Source organism: Geotrypetes seraphini, chromosome 3 (genome assembly GCF_902459505.1).
Source record: "Geotrypetes seraphini chromosome 3, aGeoSer1.1, whole genome shotgun sequence".
NCBI lineage: Eukaryota > Metazoa > Chordata > Amphibia > Gymnophiona > Dermophiidae > Geotrypetes > Geotrypetes seraphini.
In genome coordinates this window covers 30,215,454-30,232,234 of record NC_047086.1, presented here as the reverse complement: position 1 = coordinate 30,232,234, position 16,781 = coordinate 30,215,454, and the positions used below count along the sequence as shown (strand labels likewise).

The window sequence follows — 16,781 nt, the reverse complement described above, 5'->3', positions numbered from 1 at the left end:
GGAGTCGGTAGATAAATGTTCCGACTCCGACTCCTCAGTTTTTTGTACTTCAGACTCCGACTCCAGGTACCCGAAATTTACTCCGACTCCTCGACTCCGACTCCACAGCCCTGCTCCCATCCCACCTATATACTGCCCTAACCACTCCTCCAGATACGCCCCTTTCTGCTCCGGGTACACAGCGGCATTCAGAAGCATAAAAAGTCCCACAACACGTCCGGAAAGTTGGTTTGATTATCGGCACTTAGATGACCTGTCTTTTAGGTCGTCCAAGTGCTGACTTGGGTGGGTTTTTAGACGTGTTTAAGTTTTGATTATGAGCCCCATAATTAACAAAGCATGATAAAATACAGCATGACAAAAACATGCTATGGTGAGACATAGCATGATGGGCATAATACGGCACACATAGGGCTCCTTTTACAAAGATGTGCTAGTGGTTTTAGCGCGTTCTTAGCGTGCGCGCTACAATGCCACGCTCGCTAGATGCTAACGCCTCTATAGAGCTGGCGTTAGTATTTTCTGTGTAGCACGGTGTTACTGCGTGTGGCATTGTACGCGCTAAAAACGCTAGCGCCCTTCGTAAAGGGAGCCCGTAGTATTACAAGCATGGCTAACCTAGTATGACACATCTGGATAGTGTCTGGAAATGCAGATATGGCAATGTTAACTTCTGAAAAAAAATATTAACAAGAGCCATGTGGACACGTTTGTACACTCTGTCTTATTTCCTTGGGCTCGACAGTGATGTTGCGTGCACAATGTTTTATCAAATACATAAAAGCGCCTTTTAGCTTTAACTTCAATACAATTTCAGCTACGTCCTGAGATCTTTGATACATTTTTGTTTTTCAAAAGAAGAAGCAAACCACGCTTGAGTGGAGGCGGAGAGGGGGCAGAGAAACGAGTCCCTGAATTCACAGGAAACATTAACTTTGTGTGCTATTCATCTGTAAAGCAGAAATCTGTGACTATACCAGCTAAAGTGTTATGTGGCAGCTGGCTCCCGCTCAAAAATTTGGGTGCTTGGAGTTTGAGGGTTGTGGGACTTGCGGCAGAGGTGATCTCCAGATAATGTTGAGGAGATGTGTTTTTGGAGAAGAGCCTACAGTGCCATAACGTGCCTCCAGAGCCATTTTTTTTTTTTTTTTTTAAATTTCAAGGCCAGTATACATATTGACATCTATAAGTTTGTCCCCATATGCCTTATGACAAAAACCACGCACATTTTAGTAGTCTTCCTATGGACCAACTCCTCCATCCTTTTTATATCTTTTGGAAGGTGCGGCCTCCAGAATTGTACACAATATTCTAAATAAGGTCTCACCAGTCTTATACAGAGGCATCAATACCTCCTTTTTCCTACTGGCCATACCTCTCCCTATGCAACCTAGCATCCTTCTAGCTTTGGCCAACCTGTTTGGCCACCTTAAGATCTTCAAATACAATCCCACCCAAATCCCGCTCTTCTGTCGTGCGCACAAGCTCTTCACCCCCTAAACTGTACCGTTCCTTTGGGTTTTTGCAGCCTAAATGCATGACCTTGCATTTCTTAGCATTAAATTTTAGCTGCCAAATTTCAGAACATTCTTCAATCTGCACTAGGTCTTTCTTCATGTTATTCACACCATCCTGGGTGTCTACTCTATTGCAGATTTTGGTATCACCTGCAAAGAGGCAAATCTTACCCAACCACCCTTCAGCAATATCGCTTATAAAAATGTTTTGAAAGAACAGGCCCAAGAACAGAAACTTGAGACACACCACTGGTAACATCCTTTTCCTCAGAGCGATCCCCATTAACCACTACCCTCTGTCACTTCCACTCAACTAGTTCTTAACCCAGCCTGTCACTTTAGGACCCATCTTGAGGGCACTGTCAAAGGCTTTGCTAAAATATAAATACACCACATCTAGTGCACATCCTCTATCCAATTCTCTGGTCACCTCGGTCAAAGAAATTGATCAGATTTCTACCTCTAGTGAATCCATGTTGCCTCCAGTCCTGTAATCCACTGGGTTCCAGAAACTTCACCATTTTCTGTTTTAAAAGCATTTCCATTAATTTGCTTACCACAGAAGTCAGACTTACTGGCCTGTAATTCCCTACTTACATTACATTACATTAGAGATTTCTATTCCACCAATGCCTTGCAGTTCAAGGCGGATTACAAAAGAATTACAAAACAGGTATTACATGAAGAAGATATCTGGTAATTTCTAGAGGAGATGAAGAGTAGATGAGGTTGCTTTGGGGAATCAGGAATTGGTAAGGAGCTAGCGATATTAAGCTGTTTGCAGGAATTTCTTGAAAAATAGGGTCTTTATTTCTTTTCTGAATGTTTTGTAATCTGGGGTCATAATCAGTAGATTGGAGATTTGGTTGTCGAGTTTTGCTGCTTGTGTGGCTAGGAGGCCATCATATAGTTTTTTTCCGTTTGACTTCTTTGATTGGAGGGTAGAGTGTTCGGCTCACAATTGCAAAATCGATTGATAATGCTATGTAAAAAAAATTTTATTTCTTTTTGTTTCTGGGTAATAAGTGTTCTTTCTTAATTGTCCAATCCAGGGGTGTCCAACCTGCGGCCCCGTGATGTATTTTGTGCGGCCCTGGTCGAGGGCGATGCAGTGTTTTCCTCTGCTGCTCCCGGGTGTTTACCGTCTTGCCGGCTCCCTCCTCTGTCTTGCTGCAGCGTTTGCGCATTTATGCGGCCCCAGACACATTTTTTTCAGCCAATGTGGCCCAGGGAAGCCAAAAGGTTGGACACTCCTGGTCTAAGCGGTTTACAATACATTGAAAAGGAATCAGGCACTCTTAAGCATTTTCCCTTAAGCATTTTCCCTATCTGTCCCGGCAGGCTCACAGTATAACTCATACCTGGAGCAATGGAAGGATTAATGGCTAGATACACTAAACACGGTCGCTAAGACCGTGCGAGCCACTTGGCTGATATTTTGGCCAGTTGTGGAATAGCAGTTGACGTTCCAACCAGTTTCCATGCAAATGATCTGCATGGAGGCTCACCGTAATCCCGACTGACCAGTCAATCTGAGAGTGACTTTGACAATATATGCAGAGTCGGTTTGGGGAAGCTCAAACAGCTGAGTGGCAGGGGAATCCCCAAAACATCCTCCTGTCACTTAGCTGTTGGGGCTTTTTTTCTTTCTTTCTTTTTTAATGGGTCAGATCGTATGGAAAACCATGGGGTGAGCCGATTTGTGCATCGGGTTGGCCAATATGATCAGTTGCTAAACCAGTCAAACCAGTTCAGCGACGATTGTTAGATGATCAGAGTCACTTGGGGCTAGATGTTAGCGCATCTAGCCCCAAGTGACTTGCCTGGAGTCAGAAGTAGCAAGCTGAGATCGAACTCACAACCTCAGGGTGTTGAGGCTCAGTTCTAATCACTACTATTACTACCTATCATTTCTATAGCGCTGCTTAGACATACACATTCAAGAAACAGTTCCTTCTCAGTAGAGCTTACAATCTAATCAAGAGAAACAGGACAAGTAGTAGGCCATTCCTGTACTAGTACTGGCACATGGACTCATTTATGATGTGAAAGCTGATCTACATAGAGCATAGGGCCTAATAAAATGCATTGCACTAAAACAACTTTTGATCACTGTTGCCACGTGCAAATTGCAAGGATAGCCTTGGGTCAAAGGTAATACACAGATTATGAAAAGGATCATGCCCACAGTGTGCCCTAATAATTGAGGAGCCATGGTTGGAATAAGAAGGTCGCCAATAATCCAACTTGCTCGAGATGTAGAAGTCCTGTTCTGCGGTTGGCTGGATGACCTAGAAATATATATATTTTTAATAGTGTTTTTGAGATACTTTGGTGCAGTTGTGATACAGTAACATAGAATAATTTTCAAAATGGAAATCAAAATCCAAAAAAATGCAGGGAGGGAGAGGAGGTAGATGCTTTTTCTAAAATCATCATAGGCAGTGTGATCCTCATGACAAAGTCCGGGAGTCATGTGTTGGTCACCTTCTTAGTTTCCGGCCTGGCTTCAGTCCTGATTAGGGAGCACGAAGCTCCCAGGAGGGGAAAATTCTGAGCAGTCTAGCCAATTACTATAAAAATGAGACACTGGCCCTTTTAAATCAATGATGTAGTTTCGTTTTGTTAACAAGGAAACGTTCAATGTATGTTTATTCAACTCAAAAAGTGAATGAAAAGCTGAAACGTTTCCCTTGGGTGCATATTTTTATAGCATTAAAATGTAACTTTATACACTCTTACTTTGGCTTTACAGAGGTGCCAGGAACTGTTGCTAGTGCAACTTCTACTCATATGGGGAAATGGGGAGTTGCACAGGTTCAGAAATTTCACCAGTCCCCACTGGAAACTCTGTCATCCCTGCCCCCTTCCCCCCAAAAAAACAGAAGAAGTATCTACTCTAACCCATACATTGCACACTATTAACATAATTACAGCATTTACATGCTCTTCTCTCAACTAGTGCTGCCCGATTCACGATTTGAATCGATTCACCAATTCACTTCAGGTGAATTGATTTGGTGTGGCAAAAAATCGAACTCACTGATTCAAGACCCATTCACGGTGTTCATTCTTTCCCCCTGCCGCTGCCACCCGCCGGAGTTGTCCCCATCTAAAGTAACTTCTGGTTTTGTAAAACCGGAAGTTACATCAGAAGGACTTGGGAGTGCCGAGCGGACGTTGTGCTGGCTCTCTTCTTCACGCTGCAAAAAAAACATTTTTCCTTTCCTCCATTCGATTCCCAGTATAAGTTTGAGAATCAGGCAGGGGGACTGGGGAAGCTGAGAATCAGGCAGGGGGGCTGGGGAAGCTAAGAATCGGGCTGGGGGGCTGGGGAAGCTGAGAATCGAGCAGGGGGGCTGGGGAAGCTGAGAATCGTGCTGGGGAAGCTAAGAATCGTGCAGGGGGACTGGGGAAGCTGAGAATCGAGCATGGGGGCTGGGGAAGCTGAGAATCAGGCAGGGGGTCAGGGGAAGCTGAGAATCGGGCAGGGGAAGCTAAGAATCGGGCAGGGGGGCTGGGGAAGCTGAGAATCGGGCTGGGGAAGTTAAGAATTGGACAGGGGGGCTGGGGAAGCTGAGAATCGAGCAGGAGGGCTGGAGAAGCTGAGAATCGGGCTGGGGAAGCTAAGAATCGGGCTGGGGAAGCTGAGAATTGGACAGGGGAAGCTGAGAATCAAGCAGGGGGCTGGGGAAAATTAGAATCGGGCTGGGGAAGCTGAGAATCGGGCAGGGGGGTTGGGGAAGTTGAGAATCGAGCAGGGGGGCTGGGGAAAATTAGAATTGGGCTGGGGAAGCTGAGAATCGGGCAGGGGAAGCTGAGAATCGGGCAGGAGGGCTGGGGAAGCTGAGAATTGGACAGGGGAAGCTGAGAATTGGGCTGGGGAAGCTAAGAATCGGGTAGGGAGGCTGGGGAAGCTGAGAATCGGGCAGGGGGGCTGGGGAAAATTAGAATCGGGCTGGGGAAGCTGAGAATTGGGCTGCCAGATTCTCGATTCGAATCGATTTACCACGACAAAAAAATTGACCTCCCGATTCGTTGACTGACCCTCCCCCCTCACCCCTAAAGCAGGAGCAGCAGCGCTGCCTCTTGCTGGCCTGCCGCTCCTGCTTTAGAGGGCAAGTGGGGAGGGTCAGTCGGGAAGTGGCTTCCCCGCAACAATTTACCTAATTTCAGCAGCGTGCCATGCAGAAGATCGCTAGCTCTAGCGATCTTTGCAAGCTGCCATACGTCGTCCGAGTTGTCTTCTCTCTGCCGCGGTCCTGCCCCTTCTCTGACATCAGAGGAGGGGCGGGACCGTGGCAGAGAGAAGACAACTCGAACAACGTATGGCAGTTTGCAAAGATCGCTAGAGCTAGCGATCTTCTGCATGGCACGCTGCTGAAATTAGGTAAATTGAATACGGAGGCCTTCAAGGGGGTGCAGATGTTCAGGGGAGGGGGCCCTGGTGTAGAAGTACACGGAGGGAGGGAGGGAAGGGGGGTTCAAAGAGACGTGCATATGCCGGACTTTGGGGGGAAGAAATAAGGGGTCTCAAAACAGAGGAGAGGGAGAAAGATGTGGACAATGGGATTTAGGGATGAAAGTTACAGAAAGGGAGAGATGCTGGATGAAAGGGTAGTTGAGAAAAGGTGGATCTGTAGATGGAGATGAAAAAAAGGAAAGATGCCAGACCTCCAGGGGAGGGAAGGGAAACAGAAGGGGAGGACAGAGATGGCAGATAGATGGTTAGCATGGAGAAAGAAGAAAGAAGGAGACCCTGGCAAGCAAGCTATCGGAAGACAACCAGAGCCTGGGACCAACAAGATTTGAACAATGACCAGACAACAAAAGGTAGAAAAAATAATTTTATTTTCTGTTTTCTGATTACAATATGCCAGATTTGAAATGTGTATCCTGCCAGAGCTTTTGTTAGACCACAAATGTGAGCTAGGATTTAACAGAGAGAGGAAAAGTCTTTTTTGTTTGTTTATTTTGTTTACACCACAGCGCCAGTGTGGTTAGGAGAAGGCAAAGGGGGTGAAGAGGCTATAAAATAAACCCACCAGGATGTTTGAAAAAAAACACCCAATTGGGCAGGAAAATCAAATCGAAATTTTTTTTTCCTGAATCGGGCAGCACTACTCTCAACCCCCTCCGTTTCTGCAGACTGCAGTGCAGAAGAGGAGGGGGATGGGGTCAAGGGGAGGGGGCTGTGCTGCAGCGAGCCTTTTTTGCAATGCAGATTCTATATTGCAAAGGCTCCCTGCAGCATGCAAGCACAGCCTTGCACCCCTTCTCCTGCCTCCATACAACACAACTTATCTGTGTGGCTGACCAACTTTATTACATAATATTCTGTAATCAAAATGGGAAATGGGCTATCAGTCTTGGGAGAAAATTACTGTCCATACATGTTTTCTATCCTCCCCGCAGCTGAGAAACGTCAGGCCTAGAATTTGTTTTATTTTTTTAGTATTTAGCTCACACATTTTCAGTAGTAGTTCATGGTCGGTTACATTCAGGTGCAGTAGGTATTTCTCTATCCTGAAGATTACGAGACCTCCTCTTCTGCAGTCTACTGTACTCCGCAATGCATTACAAAGGCTGGCTGCAGCATAGTCCTCTCTTCCTCCTGATCCCTCTACACCAGGGGCCTCAAAGTCCCTCCTTGAGGGCCACAATCCAGTTGGGTTTTCAGGATTTCCCCAAAGAATATGCATGAGATCTATTAGCATACAATGAAAGCAGTGCATGCAAATAGATTTCATGTATATTCACTGGGGAAATACTGAAAACCCGACTGGATTGCGGCCCTCGAGGAGGGACTTTGAGGCCCCTGGTGTAGAGGGATCAGGAGGAAGAGAGGACTATGCTGCAGCCAGCCTTTGTAATGCATTGCGGAGTACAGTAGACTGCAGAAGAGGAGGCAGGGGGAGGGGATGAGGAGGGCATGGCTGTGCATGGAAATGCATGCCCCTGCCTCCTCTTCTGCAGTCTATTGTATTTGAACACTTGTATAGGGTTGCCAGATTTCCTCTGTGAAAAATAGAGGAAGTCCCGCCCCTCCCCCATGAACTTCCCTGAGCTCAGGACCACGTCTGCTCATACACAGACGTCGACGTGCGTGCGTATGATGTCATAGCGTTGATGTCCATGCATGAGCAGGTGCCCTCCAGACGCTGCCCTGAAGTCGGGGACTTCCAAAACCTGGACAAACTGCCAGCTTTTGGAAATCCCTCTGGGCACCTGGACAGTCCTCTAAAAGGGCAAAATGTCCGGGTTTTCCCGGACATCTGGTAGCCCTACACCCCTGCTCTACACCCTCCCCCACATCCTCTGCAGTCTACAATCCATAGGGTTACCATACGTCGGGGAAAACTCGGACATGCGCCCAGAGGGATTTCTAAAACCCGACAGTTTGTCTAGGTTTTGGTAATCCTGAGCTCGGAGGCTGCATCTGGAAGCATTTGACATCATACGCACACGTGCATGCATGTGATGCCATTGCGTCAATGTCTCCGCATGCGCGAAGGCTTCCGAGTGCGGCCTTCAAGCTTGGGGAGGTTCATGAGGGGCGGATCTGGGAGAGGAATGGGGCGGAGCCTGTGGCAGACCGGGGGCGGGGCAACCCTAGCAATACCTATCTGCAAACTCCTTCAGTGTTCTCATGACTCCGTTCTCAGGCAGCTCCTACCATGTGCAGCTCTAGCACTCCAAGTCCTCTACTTCCTGTTTGTGCAGTGTGCACTGTGTCGGGGGGCGGGACTGAGAGGTCACCCAATAACCGGTCTCCACACACACGTGCCTGTAGATAAGGTGACCTGATGCAGCTGCACTGACTAGGGAGGATGAGGCGCTAGTGGCCATGGCACAAGGAGTCACAGATTCTCTAAGGTATGGCCTGCCCTAGTGTATACTTCCATGGGAGCCCCGCAGAAGCTGCATCCATCCCCGTGGGAGTCCTGTGGACCTAGGGGTATTCCTGCGAACCCTTTCCCATGTAGCTTTGTACTAGGGATGAGGATTTTTTTTTTTCCTGCTGAAATTATTCTGAGACTTTTTTTTGCCTGAAAGGACACAGTCAAGTTTACTCTATTAGGGTGTGAAGTGCCTTGTAGGATTCTGATAGCATAACGCACCACAGGTGGAAATTAGTGGTAGAGAAGGGAAAGCATGGGAACAAAATAACAACCCTGAGTGACTTGTGGTGTGCTCCAGCAATAGTGAAGAGGTTCCTGGCACAATAGTGTAGAGCTAAAGTTGTATGCAAATGAATTGTCTGCAGCTATCTCCCACCCACCAAGTGTGAAAGAAGAATCACACTGATTTAAAGGTTGTTGAGTTGATTAATAGCCCTCAGAGCTAAATCGAACTTTTCAGCTGACCTTGGGAATCTTGCCACTGGAAGAACATGTCTTCTTAAAAGCGAAACTTAGGAATCAGGGCTTGTGTTTTGGTGCTCTCAGATTCCCAGCTGACACAATCTCCTACTTTGGTGACAGCAGCAGTGAAATCCTCCCCTTCCCGGTATATACACTTCTCCCTCCATATTTGCGATTTTGGCACTTGCGACTTTGGTTATTTGCATTTGTTTAGATGACTCCGCCCCCCCAAATGACATCATCTTGGAGTGCTGAGAAAGTTTAGCGCGGTTGAGCAGATGGCAGCATCAGAAAAAAGTGCGCAGAGAGAAAACTTTAGCACTTGCTTCAGTGTGGTATGGCAAACGACAGCGTCAGAGAAAAGTGCGCAGAGAGAAATTTTTAGCACAATAAGTTTTATTTGTGATTTCACGGTATTCGCAGGGGCTATATAAAAAAAACGCGAGTACGATAAGTAAAAGTTATTTGGGTATTTGAGGGCCATCTTTGAACATATCCACCATGAATATGGAGGGAGAAGTGTAGATGCAAACATTTCCTTGTATTTCTACTAGAGCTGTGTATAAATGGCGCCCAAAAATTCTGGGCTAAGGGCTATTCTGTAAAGGGCATATGCCTTATCTGAGGGGCTGCTGAAAAGTTCTCATCCGAACCAAGAAGAGAATGATGCAGAGCCATGAACCTTACAAGTTATTCTACACTTTTCTTGACACTTTTCGTTTCAATGAGGCAAATACATATAGTAAATGGGCACAAGTAGAAGGAAACCAAGCCATTGTGACATCACCGATGAGGTTGACTCTTAGGCATTGGTGGAATGAGGCATTGTGACATCACAATACGAGGGGCCGCTGAAACGTTCTCAGTCCAACCAAGAAGAGAATGATGTGGAGCCAAGAAATTTACAAGTTATTCCACACTTTTCTTGACACTTTTTGTTTCAATGAGGCAAATACATATAGTAAATGGGCACAAGTATAGTGAAACCAAGCCATTGTGACATCACAATGAAATTGACTCTTAGGCATTGGTGGAATGAGGCATTATGACATCACAATACGAGGGGCCGCTGAAATGTTCTCAGTCCAACCAAGAAGAAAATTTATTTATTTATAAAATTTCTATACCGTCAGTTTGTCCACTTACATAATGCTTAAAAACAGTACAAAAGAGAGACAAAACAGAATTTAAATTCACAGTTAATCTTCGATCACGACATGTATAAAAAAGCATTGACGAACAATTGTGTTTTGAGTTGTTTTCTGAAAGTTCCTCTGTCAGGACATTTCCTTAGCTGCTCTACCAGCAAATTCCATACTTTTACCCCAGCACAACAAAAGGTCATTTAACATTGGCCTTTAAGAAAGCAGGGTTTGCAGAGCGCAACGATCTTTTGGACTGCTAAATGGTCATCTTAACTCTTGAAAAACTCTGGAATCGTACCATACAAAAATTGATGACAGATCATCGCAATCTTCTATTGTACCCTAAGGGCTCCTTAAAATGTGGAATACTGTGCGCGCTAGCTGCTACCACCTCCTCTTGAGCAGGTGGCAGTTTTTCAGCTAGCGCGCTAATCCAATGCGTGCGCTAAAAACGCTAGCGCACCTTCGTAAAAGGAGCCCTAAATGCCGCTGGCAGCCAGTGCAGTTGCTGAAGACATGGTGTAATATGAGCCTATTTTGATGCTCCCGTAATCAATCTGGCTGCAGCATTTTGCACCACTTGGACCCTGTATGTATATTGTTTTACTCATTCCAAGATACAGGGCATTGCAGAAAATGAGGTGGAGCCCTGAAGCTTACACTTTTCATTTCAATGAGGCAAATGCATCTAGTAAATGGGCACAAGTATAAGGAAACCAAGCCATTGTGACATCACCGATGAGGCTGGCTCTTAAGCATTGGTGGAATGAAGCATTGCGACATCACACTACAAGGGGCAGCTGAAAAGTTCTCAGCCCATTCAAGAAGAGAATGATATGGAGCCATGAAACTTACAAGTTATTATTCCACACTTCTCTTGACATTTTTTGTTTCAGTGAGGCAAAAACATCTAGTAAATCAGGGGTAGGGAACTCCGGTCCTCGAGAGCCATATTCCAGTCGGGTTTTCAGGATTTCCCCAATGAATATGCTTTGAAAGCAGTGCATGCAAATAGATCTCATGCATATTCATTGGGGAAATCCTGAAAACCCAACTGGAATACAGCTCTCGAGGACCGGAGTTCCCTACCCCTGTAGTAAATGGTCACAAGTATAGGAAAATCAAGCCATTGTGACATCACTGGTGAGGCTGGCTCTTAAGCATTGGTGGAATGAGGCATTGTGACATCGCACTACAAGGGGCAGCTGAAAAGTTCTCAGCCCATTCAAGAAGAGAATGATATGGAGCCATGAAACTTACAAGTTATTATTCCACACTTCTCTTGACATTTTTTGTTTCAGTGAGGCAAAAACATCTAGTAAATCAGGGGTAGGGAACTCCAGTCCTCGAGAGCTATATTCCAGTCGGGTTTTCAGGATTTCCCCAATGAATATGCATTGAAAGCAGTGCATGCAAATAGATCTCATGCATATTCATTGGGGAAATCCTGAAAACCCAACTGGAATACAGCTCTCGAGGACTGGAGTTCCTTACCCCTGAAGTAAATGGTCACAAGTATAGGAAAATCAAGCCATTGTGACATCATTGGTGGAATGAGGCATTGTGACATCACACTACAAGGGGCAGCTGAAAAGTTCTCAGCCCAACCAAGAAGAGAATGATGTGGAGCCATGAAACTTACAAGTTATTCCACACTTCTCTTGACATTTTTTGTTTCAGTGAGGCAAAAACATCTAGTAAATCAGGGGTAGGGAACTCCAGTCCTCGAGAGCCATATTCCAGTCGGGTTTTCAGGATTTCCCCAATGAATATGCATTGAAAGCAGTGCATGCAAATAGATCTCATGCATATTCATTGGGGAAATCCTGAAAACCCAACTGGAATACAGCTCTTGAGGACTGGAGTTCCCTACCCCTGTAGTAAATGGTCACAAGTATAGGAAAATCAAGCCATTGTGACATCACTGGTGAGGCTGGCTCTTAAGCATTGGTGGAATGAGGCATTGTGACATCACACTACAAGGGGCAGCTGAAAAGTTCTCAGCCCAACCAAGAAAAGAATGATGTGGAGCCATGAAACTTACAAGTTAATCCACACTTTTCTTTTCAATGATATAAAATAAAATGCAAAGTGTCAAGAAAAGTGTGGAAAAAGTTGTAAGTTTCATGGCTCCACATCATTCTCTTCTTAATTGTGGAGAACTTTTCAGCTTCTCCTGATAAAGAATAACTTTTAGCACAGATCCTGCGTTTAACTTTTGGCCAATAGACACAATGCCTGCTAGAACCTGTTATAAATGCCGGAGTCCAAGTTAGGTGCGATTAGGCAGTATTCAGAACACCCCTGATGCAGCAACTCAAAGATAATTGGTCCCAAGTTGAGTCCACTATCACTGTGTCCTTCCCGGCATTCTGGCACCTTCACTCTCCTTCCCTTAAAAACAAAAATCATGGCACTCTTCCTTTTTAAAAAAAAAAAAAAGCAGAGGCTTTTGGTGTCCCTTACGCCCAAATCCTTTTAAAAGAGTACTATACCCAGTAACTCCCTCTCATTTCCTTTTTTTAAAAGTCATGTTCCTCCCCAGCCCCACCCCCTGAACCTTAGGAACATAAGAATAGCCTTACTGGGTCAGACCAATGGTCTATCAAGCCCAGTAGCCTGTTCTCACGGTGACCAAAACCCAAGGTGTAGCAATATTCCATGCTACCAATACAGGGCAAGCAGTGGCTTCCCCCATGTCTTTCTCAATAACAGACTATGGATTTTTCCTCCAGGAACTTGTCCAAACCTTTTCTTAAAACCAGCTACGCTTATATACCTCCTAGCCCATACTTAGCAATCCCTAGTGGTTATTGGGGAAAAAGAGGGGGGGGGGGTTAGAAGCAACCCCTAGCCGTTCCTGACTCTTCAATAGCATTTTCAAAAATGGCTACTTTGGGCCTAAAGCGGTAGCCTGGTGGCCATTTTTGAAGAACAGTCAATGGAACAGGAACTACTGGGATTTGCTCTTGCCCCCCCCCCCCCTCACCTGCTACCCAAGAAAAATGACTATGTATGTGCCATGAGAAGTATGTGGAATGAGGGTTAGTGCCAAGGGATCTCTGACTTCTATTTGAAAAGTAAATGACCCAGCAGAGGCATGGCTTATGTTTTTAGATAAAAAAGGGGAGGGATCAGGACGGACAAAGGAGGACAGATTGAGAAATCCAGGTTTTACTTCCATTGAAAGCAACGGAAGAAAAACTCGGATGTCTCAAGCCATCTTTCTTTTTTCTAGTCATATGGTAACCGTAGGTCAGGGGGATGAAGTGGTTTTAAAACATGGGGGGGTATGAAAGCAGTTATTGTTTTTAAAAGGATAGCTGGGTAGAGGGTGCTGTAGGGCCTTCCTGATTTTTAAAGAAGTGTGGGTTGGGGGACTGGAACTGACAGCCAAGATTTTACAAGGCTGATTTTAAACTGACTTCCAGGAGCATCTGCTCACATGTTAATGAGCCGATGTTCCCAGGAGAGCATTAACGACATCTCTCTTGAGGTGTTACCTTCTACTGAATCAAGCAGCTTGTGAAATTGAATGCAAGCTGCATTATACATTTTTTACATAATAATGAGCTGCTTTGCATGTATTTACATGCTTCACAGCTCTTTATTTTTATTTTTTAACGTGTCCTATTAAGAAATCTCAGATTTAGCTGCATTATTGGCGAGTGCCAGATATCATTATTAGGATGCAGCTTAATAAATAGCAACCTTTTGTGTTTTGCATGCAGGCTTTAAAGGGGTAATTTGATAATGTGGCATCGAGTTTTCAGTGCTAACACATGGAAATGTTGGTATTTTAGTCATTTGCATATTTAAGTGGCATCTTATAAAATACCAACCACTAAGATACATGTGGTAATAATTTTGCTATGTAGTTGTGAGTGTCTATGTGCAGGGTCTTGTATTAATTTTCAAATTGTCTGGCAAGAACAGGAGTGTGTGCTGTTCCTGAGGTGGGCATCACAATTTGTATGGGGGAATTGTAAAGGGTGCTTTGGGAAGAAGTGTGTTTTCATCAGTGTTACATAGAAACATAGAAGATAACGGCAGATAAGGGCCATAGCCCATCAGGTCTGCCCACTCTACTGACCCACCCCCAAGTCTACTATCCTAGGGATCCCACTCCTGGTGACAGGTTCCCTTGGCTTAACCCTCTAAGGGATCCCACATGGGCATCCCATTTGCTCTTAAATTCTTGCACGCTGTTTGCCTCGATCACCTGCACCGGGAGCTCGTTCCAAGGATCGACCACTCTCTCGGTGAAGAAATATTTCCTGGTGTCGCTATGAAATTTCCCGCCCCTGAGTTTGAGCGGATGCCCTCTTGTGGCTGAGGGTCCTTTGAGAAAGAGAATCTCTTCTTCCATCTCGATACGGCCGGTAATATACTTAAACGTCTCGATCATGTCTCCTCTCTCCCTACGTTCCTCGAGTGAGTACAGCCGCAAATTTTTCAGCCTTTCCTCGTACGATAGATCCTTGAGCCCCGAGACCATCCTGGTGGCCATCCATTGCACCGACTCTACTCTCAGCACATCTTTTCGATATGCACATGCAAAAGATACCAAGTATGCATTTACGATGAATATGTGGGAAAGCACGAAAACTATGAAAAATGTCTATTCTAAACTTTATTTTGGGCTGTGCGCATGCCTGTTCTTAAGGAATATGGAGTGCATGTTACAGAACTGGAGGTCAAGGGCTTTTGCTGAGGTTCTGTCCAGTCCTAAAGAGAATTCGAACATCACTCTCACGGTTGAAATATACTTTTGGGTGGAACTCTTTATGCCATATTTTTAAAATGGAGCCTGTGACGGCCATACAGCAGGGGCATTATAATAAATTTCAGGATGTTTGGGAGCCATTAACAAAATGTTGTAAGGAATGATTAGTATTTATTTTCCCTTTGAATATGCACGGCCAGGGTGGGGATACTTTGATCTGTTTAGGGTTGAGGGCAATTGGTGGGTGTATAGTGTGTGTGTGTGTGTGGGGGGGGGGTTTGATATATATCATTGATATGTACTATAATTTGATAGAACATTAAGTGCTGTTAAAGTATAAAATGTTTTTATTAATTATGTTGCACTTATTGTTAGTTTTAAACTGAATAAAGAATTAAAAAGAGTTTGTAGAATAAAGCTATTAATTATAATGGCAGTTTTACTAGGTGCGGAAACTAGCTCGTAAGACAGGTAAGCGACTAGTCTTGACCAGTGGCTTTTTTTTTTAATTGCTAAAACCCGTCGCTCTTTTTTTGTGGATCGCCAAGCGATGTTAGTGCATCAATCGCTCGGGTAGTTTGCATTGGGTTTTAATATTAAATAGCTAATTTACATGGCCGGATCAGAAAATGGGCGATCGAGGGGAAAAATACTCGGTGAGCCGTTTTGTGCATTGGGGTCAGTAAATGCGATTGTCGCTAAAGCAGGCAAAGCAGGTTCAGCGTCGATCGCTGACTCCAGTGCATCTAGCCCTCGGGTTGTCGGTACTTATCCGAGCACTCAGGTCCTTTGTCTGATAAGGATTATCTTTTAGCAGTAGCTTCACTCTGGTACGCTCTCCTTTTTTGGACCAGGACTAGGTCTCCCCAAAGACCAAGTCCTCCTCAGGAGACAGTTGTGGACCGGACTGGCAACCAGGGGCAGACAGATCACTGGGACAATAGGGCAGTGCCCGAGGGTCCCTCTGTGCCCTAATGTCCATCTAAATTAATCACTTTTGATAGTTGGTTGGGGAGACCCATGACTCTTGTTGCCTGAGGGCTCAGATCACTGTGAATCCGCCCGACTGGTTGAGGAACAAGCCTCTGTTATTTCAGTATGCACCAATGGCTCAGACTGGCGTCCTCTGCTGATTTCTCCTTAGCCCCTTGAGCAGTGAGCTGAGGCGTTGTGGACCCTAGAGCAGAACACCCATTCGGCAAAGCTTTACATCTCCTTATTGGAACTCCTTTTGCGGAGGAAAGGAAAAGATATAAAGAAACCTGAGCGCCAACCGGCAGTTGCACTGGCTGCCGATGGAAGCTCGCGTAAAGTTCAAGTTCGCCTGCCTCTGCTTTAAAGTACTATACGGACTAGCCCCTAAATATATAACTGACCTTTTCTCCTTCTCAGCCAACAGACACAAGAGAAGCTCACACTCGAACTTCGTTTCCCCCCCAGTTAGAGGATGTAAACTAAAAAAAACACCGTGAACACCTTCTCTCACATCAGGCAGCATTATGGGGTAAAAATCTAGAACAATTGCTTTCGCCCACTACTTATGAGGAATTCAGGAAGCGCCTAAAAACACATCTGTTCCTGAAGTATCTAGACAGCTGACCCATTCATCTCTCTCTCCTCAATATCGGTTCTCTTGACCTATCAACCACTTGCTTTCACCTCTTTTAAGTTCAATCAATTTGTACCTTCTTTTATTCTTTTGTAAACCGCATAGAACTTCATGGTACTGCGCTATATAAACTGTTATTATTATTATTAACCTTGCCATTGCAAAATAGTCCCAAAATAAACACCTGCTTCGGCTTCCTAACTAGGCAATCTGTTGCAAAATTACCCTAAATATGTATGTTTAAATGCAACATGGGTGATTCTTGAACATGTCCTCAAAACTAGAATCCTTAAATATTCCCCACTTTTCATTTGTAATTTATGCTCTTTTTCACAGAAAAATGCTGAACTCGAGAGTTTTATACTTCCTTCCAAAAACTGCAACGTCAATGCTGTTGGGTCATTTTCCCAGAATAGAGCA

The 16,781-nt window shown here is 45.0% G+C and overlaps 1 protein-coding gene across 2 annotated transcripts in view; it reads left to right on the top strand.

Annotated features, from left to right (window-relative positions):
• The window catches only part of BACH2 (BTB domain and CNC homolog 2), a 491,078-nt gene that overhangs the window by 199,594 nt on the left and 274,703 nt on the right, over positions 1-16,781 (top strand). Inside the window, exon 1 of one of the 2 annotated variants that reach the window (XM_033939442.1) lies at positions 8,351-8,393. The exons of the other annotated variant lie outside the window; for it this stretch is intronic. The gene's annotated coding sequence lies outside the window, so the exon portion shown is untranslated. Of the gene's footprint in view, positions 1-8,350; positions 8,394-16,781 lie in introns of those variants that run through there. 2 annotated transcript variants of the gene reach the window in all.